The sequence below is a fragment of the Polypterus senegalus genome, chromosome 10 (assembly GCF_016835505.1).
Source record: "Polypterus senegalus isolate Bchr_013 chromosome 10, ASM1683550v1, whole genome shotgun sequence".
Lineage (NCBI taxonomy): Eukaryota > Metazoa > Chordata > Cladistia > Polypteriformes > Polypteridae > Polypterus > Polypterus senegalus.
The window spans coordinates 169,446,174-169,466,596 of record NC_053163.1 but is presented as its reverse complement, the minus strand read 5'-3'; the positions used below and the strand labels follow the sequence as shown (position 1 = coordinate 169,466,596).

At 37.9% G+C, this 20,423-nt stretch overlaps 5 non-coding genes across 5 annotated transcripts; 4 read left to right on the top strand and 1 right to left on the bottom strand.

Moving 5' to 3' along the window:
- The first annotated feature begins 280 nt into the window (after window positions 1-280).
- Window positions 281-352, top strand: trnaa-cgc. Its single transcript has one exon. It is a non-coding gene; the product is annotated as a tRNA-Ala (tRNA).
- Window positions 353-1,315: 963 nt separating this feature from the next.
- Window positions 1,316-1,387, bottom strand: trnat-cgu. Its single transcript has one exon. It is a non-coding gene; the product is annotated as a tRNA-Thr (tRNA).
- A 319-nt stretch (window positions 1,388-1,706) lies between these two features.
- Window positions 1,707-1,778, top strand: trnaq-cug. The gene has a single exon. It is a non-coding gene; the product is annotated as a tRNA-Gln (tRNA).
- Window positions 1,779-1,954: 176 nt separating this feature from the next.
- trnak-uuu lies at window positions 1,955-2,027 on the top strand. The gene has a single exon. It is a non-coding gene; the product is annotated as a tRNA-Lys (tRNA).
- Window positions 2,028-2,175: 148 nt separating this feature from the next.
- trnat-ugu lies at window positions 2,176-2,248 on the top strand. Its single transcript has one exon. It is a non-coding gene; the product is annotated as a tRNA-Thr (tRNA).
- The last annotated feature ends 18,175 nt before the right edge of the window (window positions 2,249-20,423 follow it).

Sequence of the window (20,423 nt, the reverse complement as noted above, 5' to 3'; positions counted from 1 at the left end):
CGAAATGGCGCTTTTTTAAGGAATAGTTCTACGAGGACCCACACAACCCGGAGTTCTGCTTTTCAGGATTTACATTTCAATTATCGTTTTCACATTCTTGCAGTAAATTTCACCATATTTAATTCGTTCTTGTTATTATTTTATTTATTATTATTATTTATTTATTTATTTTTTTGCAATATTGGAAACTGTACACAATACAAAAAAAATCATCATTTCCGCAGGTTGCTAAAATCTGAACACAAACAAGTTCAAAAATAAAACGAAAGTAGCCAGTGGTGGGGATGTAGCTCAGTGGTAGAGCGCATGCTTCGCATGTATGAGGTCCCGGGTTCAATCCCCGGCATCTCCACTTATTTTGTTTCCACACTTTTCTGTAAAAATTTAAGGTGATGCATATAAACCCGCGTCGCCTTGATAACTTTAACAAAACGCAGGCAACAGTGTTAAGGAAAGCCGAATGAATGTAAATATAACGGCGTATAGCTTTAAATCGAACTCGTGCACAAAGAATACGACAGGTGTCCAATTCGAAAATTACAGCGAAGAGTAGAATTAAAATATATTTACAAAAATCGGGAAATGTAATGAATGAGCATTTGTCTCTATTAAAAAAAAATGTAATTTAGCTAAATTCGAGTTCTGTCAATCAAGCACTGGAAGGCGGGAATTGTTTCCCCATTGGCTCATGAATCTTCGTAGCCTGCAATCGTCACTCGATTATTTTTGACTGAAGCCTCCCTGCATGTGACCACGTTCTCGTTTTTCATTCTTTTTGCGCATTGTGGGAGAAATGAAGGGAAGGTCGTGCACGATGTGGATGGATGGTTCGTGGCTCGCGATAAACTCAGCTTTTTTTGGACTCGATTGAATATTTTTATTTTAATACATTAAAAAGGACGTTTTAAGAAATGTAAATTGAGCCGATATTCTTGGTGTATGTATAATTTGAAGAGTACCAAACCGACTGTAATACGGCTTTAACCAAAGAGGAAATGAAAAATGACAACCAATGAGAATTCAGACTCACGCCCAATCCCTCCACGCCCCAACCCATGGCAATAATAATTATAAAATGTAGAAATACAATGAAAGAACAGAATCTTAAATGACAGATCAAGAGTCTTCCACCTGATTGTTAACTGTTTATAAATTCTTGTTCTAGTTTTTTGTACCGTCTGCTTACAGACGTCTTCGTAAAGAGTAACTTTTTTTTTCGATACGTTGTTTACGGCGTATTGTTGTTTCGGCAAACCGTTTATTTTGTCATTGTTAATTTCATACGTTTTTCAATGGAGATTGAAGGAAAAAAAATAGGCACGGACGGGGTTTGAACCCGTGATCTTCGGTTTACGAGACCGACGCCTTACCACTTGGCCACCGCGCCATTTCCACAGAAGCAGCCTTCATTATGTTATTAAAGGAACACAGGGTGTTTTTTTTGTATTTTCTGTGTTTTTTATTTCGTTTTTCGTTGTATTTTGTTTTGTTCGTAAGGAGCAGTAAATAACACTTTCAATATCCCTCCAGAGAAACGTGTACCATTCTGATACGGTTATACATTTCTACATGATGCCGTAGCCATCGTTAAAAATACATGTGAACACTTCTACTATATTTTAAATGATACAAAGAATTGCAATTCTATAGTATAATGGCACTTTCACATATCTCATAATCTTCGTAAAAAACAAACTGCGCTAACTGGTTCCATGGTGTAATGGTTAGCACTCTGGACTCTGAATCCAGCGATCCGAGTTCAAATCTCGGTGGGACCTAATTTCAATTTTATAGGAATTTATGTCAATTACTGTATTTGAAGCCAAAGAACCTTGTGTTACAGAAATAAAAACACCTCAATACAATAGTAAAGCAATAACGCCAAATCAATTTTATAAGTTTTACATCACAAAGTAAAAATACAGGAAAATGAATACGTTACTATTGGTATAGAGCCCGGATAGCTCAGTCGGTAGAGCATCAGACTTTTAATCTGAGGGTCCAGGGTTCAAGTCCCTGTTCGGGCGGTAGAATTTTTTTTTATTTAGTACAGTCCAATTTGCAATTGTTTTATGTGTTATCTATACATACCTAAATATGAATATTCCTTTGCTTTTAAAAATAAATAGCCTAATAAATATATTTGTAAATCTGAAAAAACTAAACAACGCGAGGGGCTCCATAGCTCAGGGGTTAGAGCACTGGTCTTGTAAACCAGGGGTCGCGAGTTCAAATCTCGCTGGGGCCTTAGTTTCTATTTTATTTGTATCGCTGTTTGAGGTGTGGAGGGGTGTTTTCTAAGCAACATATTCTAATCAATGACTGTGCAAGTTCACCCCGAGGTAATCATCAGCCGTAAGCCGAGGTAATTGTAAGTAGGAAGAAACCCGATCTCAACCCATGTCGGCTACAAAAGAATATAAAAGCTCGGCCAATCACTTCCCTCATGATATCCTATCGTGCCCCGAGCAGCAATGAGTCGAGGAAATTCTTGGTAGCGAAAACCAGCATTGCTTTCTGCTTCCAAGATTCTACCAAGAATTGAAAGCTCGGGCCAATTGCAGCCCGTATCGGCTACCAAGAATTGGTCAATGACGACTCGCTCGGCTACCAAGAATTGGCGAATCACGGCTCTTATTGGCTACCAAAACTCGGAAAGGGCGGGCCAGCCTCTTGTCAGTTAATGTATTCTGCAAAAACTTGTTCCGGTCGGCACACAGACGCTTTGGTTAAAAATGTTTCTCACGAGTGTCGGTTTGTGCGGATATATTTACATTCACGTACACATTTTTTGAATGATTTTTTAAAACACTCTTGGTGCAGTTTATTACATTTATTAAATATGTGTGCAAAACGTGTAAAGAAAGATATAATATGTATAAACATTGAATTGTATAATCATACTTTCATTTTACAGAATGAGCTTTAAAAATAATAATATGAAGTGCTCTAATTATAAAAATACAAATCATAGAAAGTGAAAACTTTTTTTTCTTGACTTCGTCGTTTGCCAATTTAAAAGCTTTTTTCTTTTTTAATTCATTGTTTGGGTGAGTTCATTTTTATCTGAAAAGATATGAACTATGTGTACATGTTTCCTACAGAAGACCATATGAAAGACATTCTGGTATATAAAGACCAATAATTCTTAATGAATTACTGCAGTACAAATTATATAATTAATATATACATTAATATATATACATATATTTATTTATATATATATAGATATAGATATTTAATACTAATTCCACAAATCATTCATATCAATACTAATATAGTATAATAATTATAGTTATACTCTATATTAACATTGATGTTATAAAATATGGTTATAAAATAAACCTACACCTTTAATACTCAGACGAATCTAACTATGCTGTACAATAGCATATATATATATATAGCAAAATACCCGCGCTTCGCAGCGGAGAAGTAGTGTGTTAAAGAAGCAATGAAAAGAAAAGGAAACATTTTGAAAATAACGTAACCTGATTGTCAATGTAATTGTTTTGTCACTGTTGTGAGTGATGAGTGTTGTTGTCATATATATATATATATATATATATACATATATATATATATATATATATATACATACATACACACACACATATAAACATATATATACATATACATACATATCTACATATATACACACACAGCTATTTCAGATCAGTGCAATACGCTGTTTGTTAAAACGGTTGACTCCGCTCTTACGTGCAATAACAAATCAAATCATTCAGTTGTCTTTGCTCATATGTCATTTTAGAGCTGGACGCCTGGCATCTTTTTTTGGCCACAAGTTCGTTTCTGTTTGGTGTGAGGTTCTGTGTTGTGGAGATTCTCAGGATGGACTGCAGGTGCTCATCAGTGAGGCGACTCCTGTGTGCTGTTTTGTTAGTCTTCATCACTGAGAAGAGCTTGTCACACAGATATGTGCTACCAAACATGCACGAGGTTCGAGCCGCATGTAGACGGACTTTTTTTGTTCTTCAAAGTCACCAAAGCGCCGTGCAAACTCAGTGCGCAGTAACTCTAGCTTCGCAATAACTTGCAGCATCATAAGGTAGACTTGATTAACGCGGTAAGTGTTCGGCAAGGCAGCTGAAGCGCTGCATTATGGGATCTGTAGTTTATTGTGTTACCAGCGCTTCATATACCTGGGCTTTAATAACAATAATACAGTATATAAAATGATCTCGCGGGCCGGATATAATTACACGCCGGGCCGGATGTGGCCCGCGCCCTTGAGTTTGACACATATGGACTAAATAGAACTTGAAAAGATATATTTTTTCAAATGTGATCGCGCAATTCAGATAGAGTTGACGCGCACTACAGCCTGCATGCCTCAATGAGTCATCCTCCCTCGCTCTTACTTTTTTACCGTTCATCTAATGAATACACTGAGTATGGCTTTACCAAAACAATCATTGATGGCGAATAAAGTATCCATTATTCGAGTATGTAGATCGGGATATATATATACATATATATATATATACCCGCGTATCGCAGCGGAGAAGTAGTGTGTTAAAAAGGTAGAAAAAGAAAAGGGAACATTTTAAAAATAACGTAACATGACTGTCAATATACAGTATTTGTTTTGTGAGTGTTACTGAGTGTTGCTGTCATCAAGGATTTGATTATCATTATTTCTTTCAATCAGGTTCGTATTTGTAGGATGTGTTGTGTTCAAGTTACATTCCGTGTTTGTCAATCGTTGTAAAGATGACAGGTTTCATTCATCGATTCGTTTCTTACTGCATCAATAAACAGCTCGTCTTCTTCTTTATCTGAGACCTGACACACTGCATGCACGGGTTTTTTACACTGTCTTCCTTTAGCGGGACATTGACTTTTTCCACCGTGTGCTTTGTTTCCGCAGTAGCTGGATTTATGAATATGCTTATCAGACGCTTCATATTTTTTGCTGCCTTTTCAATTGTGTAATTCGGTTTTGTTCAGCTCTTGGAACTGTTGCTTTTATCTGTGCACTGCGTCAGTTCACGTGAGCCACTCGGTGTACATGCATCGAAGGTTCCCAGCTGTGCTGGTGCCATCTCGTGCTATGTCCATGGCTGTATTTAATGTTACCTTAGTCCTGGCACTTAAAACTTTCTCTCGCAGTTTCGCTGAGTTTGTGTCAAACACCACCCTGACCATCTCATCTTCCTCTCCATAAGCACAGTCCTTCACCCGTGAATATTTACCCGTGGCAGTTTGCTATTGGATTGCGCTGACGGACGGCCTTATATGGGCAGGCACTAAATTACAAACGCCAGCGCAGCCTGTCTATGAACTTAATTTAAAGTGTAGGTTTACATCGTGCTTTGTTTCAGTAGCAGAACTCATGAATATGGTTGTATATGTCACTCGCTCGCTTCTTATTGTTTCGCTGCCTTCTCAATTATATAATGCATGTTTTCTTCAGCGCTTTTTTGAGGTCTTCCTGGTTTTCTATGTACTGCGTGATTACGTGAGGCGTGATGATGTCACACGAAACTCCGCCCCACGGCGTTGAAGCTCATCTCCATTACAGTAAATGGAGAAAACTGCTTCCAGTTATGACCATTACGGTAGAATTTCGATATAAAACCTGCCCAACTTTTGTAAGGAAGCTGTAAGGAATGAACCTGCCAAATTTCAGCCTTCCACCCACACGGGAAGTTGGAGAATTAGTGATGAGTCAGTGAGTGAGTGAGTGAGTGAGGGCTTTGCCTTTTATTAGTATAGATATATATAATTAACTAAACATATATTATATTATATTTATCATATATATATATATAATTAACTAAATGGTGTGTGTGCTGTTTACTATAAGGACATAAACATTTCCTTTTGCAATATTTCCAAATATTTATTTTTACCTACTTCAAATTAATTAAATGTCAGCATCAACTAGAACATATTACTTCCCAAATTTTATAAATACATACAAACACAAGGCTGTTTATTTATTCATTCTTATTGTACTTTCATTTTAATTGTACCCTTCTTGATTATCTGTGCAGCCGCCTGAGACCATGGTAAAAGTGCTATATAAAGAAGTGAAATGCATTATTATTTATTATAATTACTAGCAAACTACCTGCGCTTCGCAGCGGCAAAGTACTGCCTTAAAATTTTTATTAAGAAGAAAATTAAACCTTTTTAAACTGAGGGAAAAATATACCAATAATTATTTGTTAAGGATCTCTTTGTATATCACGTTGTGAGTTCGGCCCTCTGGTTGTAATCTGACCAAGCTGTGCGCTGAGCTTACACTTGAGCATGTAACGTACAGTCGGCCATGTGAACAGTAATCTTGTCTCAAATCTCACTGCTTGGATTGCTGCTGTCGTAATCGGTTTGAGTTTCATGGTTTGTTTCAGTTACGACAGTATTTGTAGGACTTGTGTTGAAGTGACATTCAGCATCTGTCAAGTGTTGTAAGTATACAACCAGTTTCATCGATAACTTCACATCCAGCTTTTGAGAGTTTAAACATTCATAAACATCAAAGTGTCCACTACTGAAATCGTCACCTGTCACTCTAAGATGTTTAAGAGGCATTGGCGGTTGTCAAGGTGTAAAATATTTGGCCATTTCGGTACACTTGAAAGCGACAACCGAACAATTCAGCGGCAGCCATCAACTCAAATGCAGATCCATAGGTGAAAGGCTTAAGCATTTCACTCTTCTAGTGCTCCTGTGTAGTCTAATTATCTCCTGTACCGTCATCAGTCCACACCTTGAACCTGTCCCAGTCATTCAATACATAAGACACAACGTTCCTCCGGATATCAAGAGTGAGCCTGATATGGCCGTGCAATATGTAACAAATAGAATGGAAAAGGCAGGTGTCATCTCCGGGCATGGAAACCACTCGGTAAGTGACAGTTCTTTGATCGATAGTGATCACCTCGATAGACATGTTAATGGGGGTACGGTTGGAATGATAAAGGAAATGGGTACCTGAACAATGTAAAGTGAGTCTAAAATACCTACACAATAACTATAATTGTAATAAATGAACAATAAAACAGCGGAGAAGCCGTGGATTAAATAAAAAGGCTGTAGTTATCAGCAGGGAGACGTGAATCCGTGGCGAAGCAAGGAAGGGAATGTAGAGACCGGAGCGACGGACAGCCTTATATAGGCAGGCAGCCAACAACGTGGTGGGCATTGGGATGGGGGACCCAACGCCGCCTCACACGGCGACCGAGCTGCAGGCTATGAACGTATATATGTATGTAAGTAGGATTCAATTAGCGTTGGGAACCCGCGTACCAAATTTCTTGAAGATGGGCCCATAAGTAACAAAGACCGTTGGAAAGTTTAATATGGCAGCCAACAGTGGCATCATAGCACCGAAATAAGTACGTACATCGGTTTCGGTTAGTGCAGGGAAGACGCCTACCAAATTTCGTGAAGATGGGGTCATAAATAAGAAGGTTCAACATGGCGGATGTCGTCAACCGTTATAACCGTTACGTGTAGAATTTCGAAATGAAACCTACTTAACTTTTGTAAGTAAGCTGTAAGGAATGAGCCTGCCAAATGTCAGCCTTCAACCTACACAGGAAGTTGGAGAATTAGTGATGAGTCAGTCAGTCAGTCAGTCAGTGACGGCTTAGCCTTTTATTAGTATAGATGATTCAATACAGGGTGGTCCAGATCTAATTATGCAGATCCAGATCATTTGAATGACTTTGATTTATGCAGGGACGATTCCAGCTCAGCGCGAAGACAATTCTTCACGTCGTCAGTTCGCACACTTCTCGATGGTTTCGGGTGATTTTCTATGTAATGAACTTAATAAGTTATAACGTAATGAAAATTGCATAATTAGATCTGGACCACCCTATAGAATGGGCAGGCAGTTTCTTTAAGTGTGATTTTAACTTAAAGTGTGCTTTTAACCATGTGTGTTGTCCATGTGTTCCTTGACAAATCAATCATTTATTAAATAATTTTTGTTTAATGAAAAAAGAAAAATAAACAACTACATCTGCAATTGTAGGATTCAAAGCGCCGTTCGTTGAAGAGAAAGTTTGGTTTTTTTTTATTTATTTTCGAGATATACTCTTCCATTCAGCAATGTGCCATGAGCGGGATTCGTACCCTCCTCCTTACGATAATTTCTGGTAGATCGTCTCTCAAGAATCGCAGCTATGACTCCCAGCAGCCGTGAGTCGAGGTAATTCTTGGTAGCGAGAACCAATCGGATCGCTCTCCGCTACCAAGATTCTACCAAGAATTGAAAGCACGGGCCAATCGCGGCCCGTATCGGCTACCAAGAATTGACCAATCGCGCCCCGTTTCGGCTACCAAGAATTGGCCAATGACGGCTCGCTCTGCTACCAAGAATTGACGAATCACGACTACCAAAACTCGGAGAGGGCGGGCCAACCTCTTGTCAGTTAATGTATTCTGCAAAAGCTTCTTCGAGTCGGCACACAGACGCTTGCTTGGCGATTTGCGTAGCTTTTTGAACTGTCTAAAAATGTTACTCACTAGTGTCGGTTTGTGCAGATATATTTACGTTCACCTACACATGTTCTGAATGATTTTTTTAAACATTCTTGGTTAAGTTTATTACATTTACTAAATATTTGTGCAACACGTGTAAAGACAGATATAATAATGTATAAATACAGTATAATAAACATTGAATTGTATAATCATAGTTTAATTTTACAGAGTGACCTTTAAAAATAATAATATGAAGTGCTCATTAATTATAAAAATACAAATCATAGAGAAAATCAACTATGTGTGCATATTTACTACAAAAGACCCCTGGGAAGTCTTTCTGGTATATAAAGACCAATAATTGTTCATGAATTACTACAGTAAATATTATGTATATATACTGTGTATATATATATGTACCTGTAAAAACAAGAGACTGGTATGCTTTTTTTTTTAAATACTTAACACTAAATTTTGCTCATAAAGTAGACCTACACCTTTAATACTCAGACAATGCTATATATATATAAGTGGTGTGTATGCTGTTTACTAGAACACATAGTTATTTTGCGCTAAGTATATAAACATTTCCCTTTGCAATATTTCCAAATATTTATTTTTACCTACTTCAAATCAATTGTCAGCATCAACTAGAATATATTACTTCCCAAATGTTATAAATACATACAAACACAAAGCTGTGCACTATTATTTATTAAATCTTATTGTGCTTTCATTTTTATTTTATCCTTCTTGATTATCTGTGCAGCCGTCTCAGACCATAGTAAAGGCACTATATAAGGAAGTGAAATGCATTATTATTTGTTATAATTATGATTCAATAGAATGGGCAGGCAGTTTGTTTAAGTGTGATTTTTAACTTTGCTTGTTGTCTGTGTGTTCCTTGACAAATCATACACTAAACAGTTTTCGTTTAATCAAAAAAGAAAAATAAACAAACTACAACTGCAATGTAGGATTCAAAGCACCGTTCGTTGAAGAGAAAGTTTTTTTTTTCCCCATTCGGCAATGTGCCTTGAGCGGGATTCGAACTCGCGTCCCTGAAATAATTTCTGGTATATGCGCCCGAGCAGCCGTGAGTCGAGGTAATTCTTGGTAGCGAGAACCAATCGGATCGCTTTCTGCTACCAAGATTCTACCAAGAATTGAAAGCTCGGGCCAATCGCGGCCCGTATCGGCTACCAAGAATTGACCATTCACAACCCGTTTCTTCTACCAAGAACTGACCATTCACAGCCCGTATCGGCTACCAAGAATTGGCCAATGACAACTCGCTCGGTTAACAAGAATTGACGAATCACGACTATCAAAACTCGGAAAGGGCGGGCCAGACTCTTGTCAGTTAATGTATTCTGCTAAAGCTTGTTCGAGTCGGCACACATACGCTTTGCAATTTGCGTTTCTTTTTGAACTGTCTAAAAATGTTACTCACGAGTGTCGGTTTGTGCAGATATATTTACATTCACCTACACGTTTTTTGAATGATTTTTTAAAACATTCTTGGTTAAGTTTATTACATTTATTAAATATTTGTGCAAAACGTGTAAAGAAAGATATATGTATAAACATTGAATTGTATAATCATACTTTCATTTTACAGAATGAGCTTTAAAAATAATAATATGAAGTGCTCTATAATTATAAAAATACAAATCATAGAGAAAATCAACTATGTGTACATATTTCCTACAAAAAACCCTTGGAAAGTATTTCTGGTATATAAAGACCAATAATTGTTAATGAATTACTGCAGTAAAAATTATATGTATATATATATATATATATATATATATATATATATATATATATATATATATATATATATATGTATATATATACTGTGTATATATGTACCTGTAAAAACAAGAGACTGGTAAGCTTTTTTTTAATACTTAACACTAATTTCACAAATCGTTCATATCAATGCCAATATAGAATAATAATAATTATAGTTATACTCTATATTAACATTGATGTTATAAATTATGCTTATAAAGTAGACCTATGTTATAATTATGATTCAATTGAATGGGCAGGCAATTTGTTTAAGTGTGATTTTTAACTATGCTTGTTGTCCGTGTGTTCCTTGACAAATCATTCACTAAACAGTTTTCACAACCCGTTTCTTCTACCAAGAATTGACCATTCACAGCCCGTATCGGCTACCAAGAATTGGCCAATGACAGCTCGCTCGGTTAACAAGAATTGACGAATCACGACTACCAAAACTTGGAAAGGGCGGGCCAGACTCTTGTCAGTTAATGTATTCTGCAAAAGCTTGTTTCAAATCTCAAAGCTTGGATTGCTGCTGTCATAATCGGTTTCAGTTTCATGGTTTGTTTCAATTACGACAGTATTTGTAGGACTTGTGTTGAAGTGACATTCGGCATCTGTCAAGCGTTGTAAGTATACAACCAGTTTCATCGATAACTTCACATCCAGCTTTTGAGAGTTTAAACATTCATAAACATCAAAGTGTCCACTACTGAAATCGTCTCCTGTCAATTTAAGATGTTTAAGAGGCATTGGCGGTTGTCCAAAGGTGTAAAATATTTGGCCATTTTGGTACACTTGGAAGTGACAACTGAACAATTCAGCGGCAGCCATCAACTCACATGCAGAACCATAGCTGAAGGTCTTAATCATTTCACTCTTCTAGTGCTCCTGTGTAGTATAATTATCTCCTGTACCGTCATCAGTCCACACCTTGAACCTGTCCCAGTCATTCAATACATAAGACACAATGTTCCTCTGGATATCAAGAGTGAGCTTGATATGGCCGTGCAATATGTAACAAAGAGAATGGAAAAGGCAGGTGTCATCTCCGGGCATAGAAACCACTTGGTAAGTGACAGTTCTTTGATCAATCGTGATCACCTCGATAGACTTGTTAATAGGGGTACGGTTGGAATGATAAAGGAAATGGGTACCTGAACAAGTAAGTCTAAAATACCTACACAATAACTATAATCATAATAAATGAACAATAAAACAGCAGAGAAGCCGTGGATTAAATAAAAAGGCTGCAGTTATCAGCAGGGAGACGTTAATCCCGTGGCGAAGCAAGGAAGGGAATGTAGAGACCGGAGCGACGGACCGCCTTATATAGGCAGGCAGCCAACAACGTGGTGGGCGTTGGGATGGGGGACCCAACGCCGCCTCACACGGTGACCGAGCTGCAGACTATGGACGTATATATGTTTGTAAGTAGGATTCAGTTAGCGTTGGAAATCCGCATATCAAATTTCTTGAAGATGGGCCCATAAGTAACAAAGACCGTTGAAAAGTTCAATATGGCGGCCGACAGTGGCATCATACCATCGAAAAAAGTACGTACATCGGTTTTGGTTAGCGCAGGGAAGCCGCCTACCAAATTTCATGAAGATGGGGCCATAAATAAGAAAGTTCAACATGGTGGACGTTGTCGACCGGTATCAACCGTTATGACCGTTACATGTAGAATTTCGAAATGAATCTTTTGTAAGTAAGCTGTAAGGAATAAGCCTGCCAAATTTCCGCCTTCTACCTACACGGGAAGTTGGAGAATTAGTGAGTGAGTGAGTGAGTGAGTGAGTGAGTGAGTGAGTCAGTCAGTGAGGGCTTTGCCTTTTATTAGTAAAGATGTGTGCAAAATGTGTAAATAAACATAATAATGTACAAATATAATAAACATTGGTGAAATGCTTAATCATAGTTTCATTTTACAGAATAATAACAATATGATGTGCTGTATAATTACAAAAATACATATTATTGAAAGTGAAAACTTTTTTTTCTTGACTTCATCTTTGCCATTTTAATTTTTTTTTTTTAATTCATTGTTTGGGCGAGTTCATTTTTAACTGAAAAGGTAGATGAACCACATGTATATATTTCCGACAGAAGACCCCAGGATAGTCTTTCTGGTGTATAAAGACCAATAATTCCTAATTAATTACTGCAGTAAAAATGTAATATATATAAAAATAAATGAAGATGGGAGTTTTCAGATGGCATGGCCCCAGACAAAAGAGATTCTGAACAGACAGAACAAATTGTGTACAACGTATAGTAGTCTTTGTTTCTGAGATTTCCTGAAAGCTACTTAAACTTCATCTTGCAGAGCATTGTGTGGTTGACTTGGCCATGTTCTAATTCTAAGGTTCCAAGGTTATTTGCTGTTTATGTGGGGTTTGTAGGTTCTCCTCAAGTCCTGGTGGACTTTTTCTAAGTGTACTGTTTGTCCTCCCACTTACTCCAAAGGCATGCCTGGGATTAATTAGCCATTTTTAATTGATAGATTGTGTGTGTATCTGTCATGGTGTCTTGTAATGAGTTGGGCCAGTTCCTGCTCTGCTCCCAAATCTACCTCCGACCTCTGTGACCACAATGGTTAAGGAAAGGAATAGCTTTATAATTATTTAGAACATTAACACATTTTAATAAGAACCCATTAAAGTGCCCAAATTTCTCCATAATAACATGAAGTCACATCAGGATCATCAGTAGAGTTGATTGGGACAATTTCAGCAAATTAGAACAAATTTGATGGGTTCACCAGTAACGATTGTTGCCAAATTTTTTGTGGAAAATTCACCATGCAGCCATCATGGATGAACTGGTTTTTTTTTTTTTTTTTGTCATAGTGGTCCATGATACTCTAGGGGCCAGCAAAAAATAACACAGTTATAGTAGCCATGTTGGATGGGGCTGTCACTACCCAATATGTGATACCTACCGTATTTGTGACGCGCATATGCGAAACATTCATGCATGTGTACTGTAAGCGTACTCCACCTCACCCCTTAGACTGCTGCCCAATCTGCTTCATGCATATGTAAATAACAGACTGTGTATACATGCATGTGTGATGTAATAACCCATAATCTGGACTCCAGCTAGATTTGCGTACCACATGCATGGTAGCTGTTGATGGATTACAAGGATGGTCAGAAGAAGCCCCTCTTATTCAGAATTCCAGTATCTGTTCATAAAGATTGTGAGCAAAGTGAAGGTTGCTGGTGATGTCAGCTTAGTTCTCTTTCTTTCACTTAACCTTCACCAAAGTGTGTATCACCACTACCACACATCACCTATCCACAGGGCAAAGCCTGCCGACTACGCCAAGTTTATTGTTGCAAACACACACCACAAATTCAGAATTACACCTAATAGAACATCTGTAGAGAGACCTGAAAATAAATAAATAAATAGCATACAAATGCTTCTCCTCCGATTGTTATGTACTAGAGTTCCAAAGGAGGTAAATCCCAAAAGCACTTCCAATAATGCCCACTAGAGGGGGAAAATACAGCCAAACTCTGCCTAGATCAACAGGCAAACACAGAAAAAAATCATAAATATAAATAGTTCAATTCTTCACAAAAAATATGCTGTAATTTCAATCAATTAATAAATTATAATAAATAAATAAATTGGCACTTGTGTGTAAGTGATTGTGAATGATTTATCCTGCAAACAGACTAGCACCCTGTCCATTGTTCCTGCCTTGTGCCCACTGCTTGCTAAGTTAGAATATATATATATATATATATATATATATATATATATATATATATATATATATATATATATATACAGGGCGAGTCAAAATTATGTTAACATTTAGAGTAAGGTCTCAACCTGTCCGCCATCAGGTTCAATGCATGTACCATAGGTGGTACATAAATTGTCCACAAAAATAGTATATAAGTATATACCTAACAGTACCATTAATAATTTTGACTCACCCTGAATATATATATATATATATATATATATATATATATATATATATATATATATATATATATAAAACCTAATGGTGTTTACCAATGGCGTTGTAATGTTTACTAGAACACATTCATGCTAAGTATACAAACATTTCCATTTGCAATGTTTCAAATATTTATTGTTACCTACTTCAAATTAATTACATTTCAGCATCAACTAGAATATATTACTTCCCAAATTTTATAAATACATAAGGCTGTGCACTATTGTTTATTCATTCTTATGGTGCTTTCATTTTTATTGTACCTTGGTTATCTGTGCAGCGATTGAGAGCCTGGTAAAGGTGCTATATAAGTAAGTGAAATGCATTATTATTTGGTAATCCTGATTCAACAGAATGGGCAGGCAGATGGTTTAAGTGTGAGGTTTAACTGTGCTTGTTGTTCACGTGTTCCTTTGACAAATCAATCATTCATTAAAGGGTTTGTTTAATTAAAAAGAAAACTAAACAACTACATCTGCAATGCAGAATTCAAACCACCATCTGTTTACAAGACAAGCTTGTATTTATTTTGGAGATATTTTATTCCGTGCAGCAGTGTGCCGCGAGCGGGATTCGAGCCTACTTCTGTGCCGTAATTTGTGGAAGATCGTCTGTCAGGAATCGCAGCTATGCCTCGACTATACCAAGAACAATCCCATGATCCTCGCTGTTCTCATACATTCTCTCGACAACCTTTGCGCTATTTTCTCAGTTTTATTTGTTTCATGTTTATCAATATATTATATATTTATGCCTATCGCTTTCATGGCAATCGTTTGTTGTTATCTTTGCGCTCACTTGTATTATTTATTTTTTATTATTCGCTTTTTTAAATCCAAAAGTTTATTGGACATGCACTTGTCATAAAGTTCAAAGTGACTGCGTTTGATCGTTTTACAATTACAGTTGACCAGTTAGTTCCATTCTCAACGCATATCCCGCTTGGTCGGGAAGACACCGTAGACTACTGGACTTTGAAACCCAAAATGTTGATCCTGTGCTGCATCAGAGCAAGTGAAACACCAGAGCCGACTGAAACCAGACTAGCAGACAACTGGACCTAAGGGGGTATTCCACGAAGCGCGCTTATGAAATTAAGTAAGCCTCGCCTGAAAGCGCTTTACAGACGGACTCGCGCAATCCACGGTTTTGCGCGCACTCGTGAGATTTCAGCAGCTCAGGCAACCGATCGTCGATAACATCTATCAGGGCTCAAAAAGCGCAGAGGAGGGATCGACCGAGATCTGCAGGTTGAGTACCTGTGACTTTAAGCTCGAAACTGATGCGATGTTGGGTGTATTGTGTGACGCCTTGGAAAAGGTTTGAATTTTAACTGTCATAAAAAAGAAGAGCAAGTAACCGAGATAATGGCTGTCTTTACAACAGCTGATCAAGAAATAGTAGATGATTTATAATAGCACAAAAAAGAAAGAAAAGCGAGAGAGGCGGCGTGGCAAACCACAGCTGACCTATGTGGAGGTACATTGAGATTCTGAATCTGAACATTGCATAATTAAATATTAATGGTATGATACAAGTTTTCATTGAGTTTCCCAGTACCAGTAGTGGTTTGTGGACGTCATACTAAGTGAAGCGCTTTTGGCAAAAACTGAATATACAAGAACATAACTTACAGTGCATCCAGAAAGTATTCACAGCGCATCACTTTTTCCACATTTTGTTATGTTACAGCCTTATTCCAAAATGGATTCAATTCATTTTTTTCCTCAGAATTCTACACACAACACCCCATAATGACAACGTGAAAAAAGTTTACTTGAGGTTTTTATAAATTTATTAAAAATAAAAAAAACGGAGAAAGCACATGTCCATAAGTATTCACAGCCTTTGCTTAATACTTTGTTGATGCACCTTTGGCAGCAATAACAGCCTCAAGTCTTTTTGAATATATGATGCCACAAGCTTGGCACACCTATCCTTGGCCAGTTTCGCCCATTCCTCTTTGCAGCACCTCTCAAGCTCCATCAGGTTGGATGGGAAGCGTCGGTGCACAGCCATTTTAAGATCTCTCCAGAGATGTTCAATCAGATTCAAGTCTGGGCTCTGGCTGGGCCACTCGAGGACATTCACAGAGTTGTCCTGAAGCCACTCCTTTGACATCTTGGCTGTGTGCTTAGGGTCGTTGTCCTGCTGAAAGATGAACCATCGCCCCAGTCTGAGGTCAAGAGCGCTCTGGAGCAGGTTTTCATCCAGGATGTCTCTGTACATTGCTGCAGTCATCTTTCCCTTTATCCTGACTAGTCTCCCAGTTCCTGCCCCCCACAGCATGATACTGCCACCACCATGCTTCACTGTAGGGATGGTATTGGCCTGGCGATGAGCGGTGCCTGGTTTCCTCCAAATGTGATGCCTGGCATTCACACCAAAGAGTTCAATCTTTGTCTCATCAGACCAGAGAATTTTGTTTCTCATGGTCTGAGAGTCCTTCAGGTGCCTTTTGGCAAACTCCAGGCGGGCTGCCATGTGCCTTTTACTAAGGAGTGGCTTCCGTCTGGCCACTCTACCATACAGGCCTGATTGGTGGATTGCTGCAGAGATGGTTGTCCTTCTGGAATGTTCTCCTCTCTCCACAGAGGACCTCTGGAGCTCTGACAGAGTGACCATCGGGTTCTTGGTCACCTCCCTGACTAAGGCCCTTCTCCCCCAATCGCTCAGTTTAGCTCTAGGAAGAGTCCTGGTGGTTTCAAACTTCTTCCACTTACAGATGATGGAGGCCACTGTGCTCATTGGGACCTTCAAAGCAGCAGAAATTTTTCTGTCACCTTCCCCAGATTTGTGCCCCGAGACAATCCTGTCTTGGAGGTCTACAGACAATTCCTTTGACTTCATGCTTGGTTTGTGCTCTGACATGAACTGTCAACTGTGGGACCTTCTATAGACAGGTGTGTGCCTTTCCAAATCATGTCCAGTCAACTGAATTGACCACAGGTGGACTCCAATGAAGCTGCAGAAACATCTCAAGGATGATCAGGGGAAACAGGATGCACCTGAGCTCAGTTTGGAGCTTCATGGCAGAGGCTGTGAATACTTATGGACATGTGCTTTCTCAGTTTTTTTTATTTTTAATAAATTTGCAAAATTCTCAAGTAAACATTTTTCACGTTGTCATTATGGGGTGTTGTGTGCAGAATTCTGAGGAAAAAAATGAATTGAATCCATTTTGGAATAAGGCTGTAACTTAACAAAATGTGGAAAAAGTGTTGCGCTGTAAATACTTTCCGGATGCACTGTACTTCAGATTTACTAGAACAATACATTTAGTAAATGCAAAAGTGTTTTGTACATTTGGCCACCAAAAAGAAAGCTGCAGAGTCTGCCAGTGGTGGTTCAATGTCACTTCCGCCGACAGAGTATGTCCGCATCTGTCCAGTGCAATTTAAGCGGACTGACCTGACCCATTCTGACCTCATAGGCTAAGTATATAAACATTTAAATTTGCAGTATTTACAAATTTTTCCCCACCCCCAAACAAATTACTTGCACTGAATTTCAAAATCACAATTACTTTGCAAATGTTTTTTACATACATATGAATGCAGGCGTGCTCACTATCATGTATTCACTCGTTTTGCACTTTTATTCTTATTGTCTCTTTTTGATTGTTATTGCAACACCCTGAGCAATATTAAATTGCTATATAAGTCAAATGTAGTGTTGTTATTCTAATTCACTTGAATCAGATTTGGCAGTTTGTTCAAGTGTGCTGCTTAATTGTGCGTACTGATCAAGTGTTCCTTTCCCAAAGGGGCAGTTACTTCTTTTTTATTGAATTAAAATGAATAGAAACTATTTATAGCAGTGCAAAGAGAATAAAATATGGTATTACTATAATGTTCATGAAAGCAATTTATTACAAATCTATACTTTTCCATTAAAGGAGTATATTATATACAATTATCTGGGGATAAAATCAAATTATATCTAATCAGCTGCTATTTTTAACAATTAAAATCCAAAGATCAGACAGGTCATTTATCTAAATTTTAAATACTACAAAGTCACAGTATATGCATACTGTCACAGTCATATGCATACTGTATTGTAGCGGGTAGGCGGGCCCAAGGATAAGATTGACAGCGATGAGACGTACCGGCTAAGAGAGCGCGGCGCTCTTCGCGGAACCTTCCAGAAGACGAGGGCAGGTGGGCGGAGTCTGCGTGTGGCGGGAGTTAAATAGCCGTCGCAGGATGGGAAATTCATCTTCGGAAGGAGAGAAGAGTAACGAAGGGGTATGGGAGTGCAGGGGGATCGATACCTGTCGGTTCGGACGTTATGGAGTTTATCAGGCGTCTCCCGTGTCCAAAACTTAGCTTAGCTCGTATGTGGAGTGGTTCATTTTGTTGGTTCAAAATAAAACGCTCACTTCGGGTTTTCTTAAATTGGTGTGGGTCGTTCCTGTCGTCCCGTTGGTCGTCATAATATTTTGACCTTTTCATTACCGTAGAAACCTATACTTTTGCATAAAATGAGAATGACACATACTTATATATTATAATAATATATACCTGTATATTAAACTCTCATTTTGCATCTTTACTTATACATTAAATAAGAATATTATACAGATGCATTTTAACCCTTCAATTATTGTACATATTTTTACTTTTGCATAAAATGAGAATGATGATATACCTTTTTCACCTGGGGTAAATTGTCCACTTTTTATTGTGCAGCTCCGGCATCCTTTGTGTGACTGAAAAGTAGTTTTTTTTTTTTTTTTTACTTAATTTAGAGTTATTATCTTCAGAGCAACAGTCTTGCTGGAGCGTGATTCGAACTCAAAGTACTTTGTGATAAAATGATAAATCAACGGCTTCCCCGCATGGGACAACAGTGGCGTTAGAAAACGAATGGATAGATGGAGCAGCTGACCCTCCATTATGCGCGCAGTTTTGCAGGTAGAGGCGCGCGTGTAACTTTAAATTCCTTCCCGACGTGCAGCGCACGCATTGGTTCCCATCGGTAATGACGACATGAATACCGGCTCCAAAACTGGATAATCAGGCTAGAGAAATGGAGGGGCATGAACATTTTGCAATATATCTGCGTTTACCAAATCATGTTTATCAAATGGAAAAGAAAAAATCAGAAGTGATATGGCCTTTTCACGTTGTCATTCCACATATATCCTGTAGAGGGTGCTCCGTGGACAAATAAAGTCGTTGATAACAGAGACGTCATTCTCTATTCTTCCAGCAGAGAGCACTCTGTTCACAAAAAAAGGCAGGCAGTTGGTTATCCATCCACAGTCTTATACAGCAGAGGCTTGGGGAGCGGGGAAGCTGGAGCCTATCCCAGCAAGAGCGGACGCAAGGCATGAAGACACACATCCATCTGCAGAGCAACAGCACCACACATCACTGCAGACGTACGCCAGCAGCTCTATTATTAATATTATTACGTATTATTTGTCAGACGCCCTTATTCAAGGTGACTTACAACATCTGAGACACAAGTAGTTACATTTCTTTGTTTTCCACGTGGAACACAGGTGGGCCAAGTGAAGTTGTAAACCAGCAGTTTAGAGGTGACATGTTAGTTAATTGGTGTATTAATTCTGTTTTACAGTATAATGTATTATTGTTCTGTTGATTGAAATTTTAAATATTTTGATTTGGTGTTTTTTTTTTTTTGTCTTTTGATTTTTGATGGTAGGTATATAGAAAGTGGAAACAATTTAAGTATTAGGCTTGATTTGTAACTGTTTTCAAATATTGCCGTTAGTAATTCAGTGTATTTAATTCTGTTTTATTGTTTATTAATGTTCTGTTGGTTACACTTTTAAATATTTTGATGGTGGGTATTTTTTTAAAACAAACAATTTAAGTGTAAATCTCAGTTTTGAAATATTAATGTGTTTTTTTGTGGATTAATATTCTGTTGACTACAATTTTGAATATTTTGATTTGGTGAGGTTTTTCTTCTTTTTTTGAAAATACGAGGGATATCCATAAAAAAAGGTTACAACAGCTGTTAAAAATCGAAAAATGAATATATTTCAACCAAATTTACAGGGTATGTTCCAAAATATGTGTTTATTTCTCAACATAATCGCCGTCAACTTCGATGCACTTCTTCAGCCTGGGCACCATCTTTTTTATACCCTCGTCGAATACGCTCCGCTCCACCTCCGAAAGCCACTTCTCCACTGTCTCGTTCACCT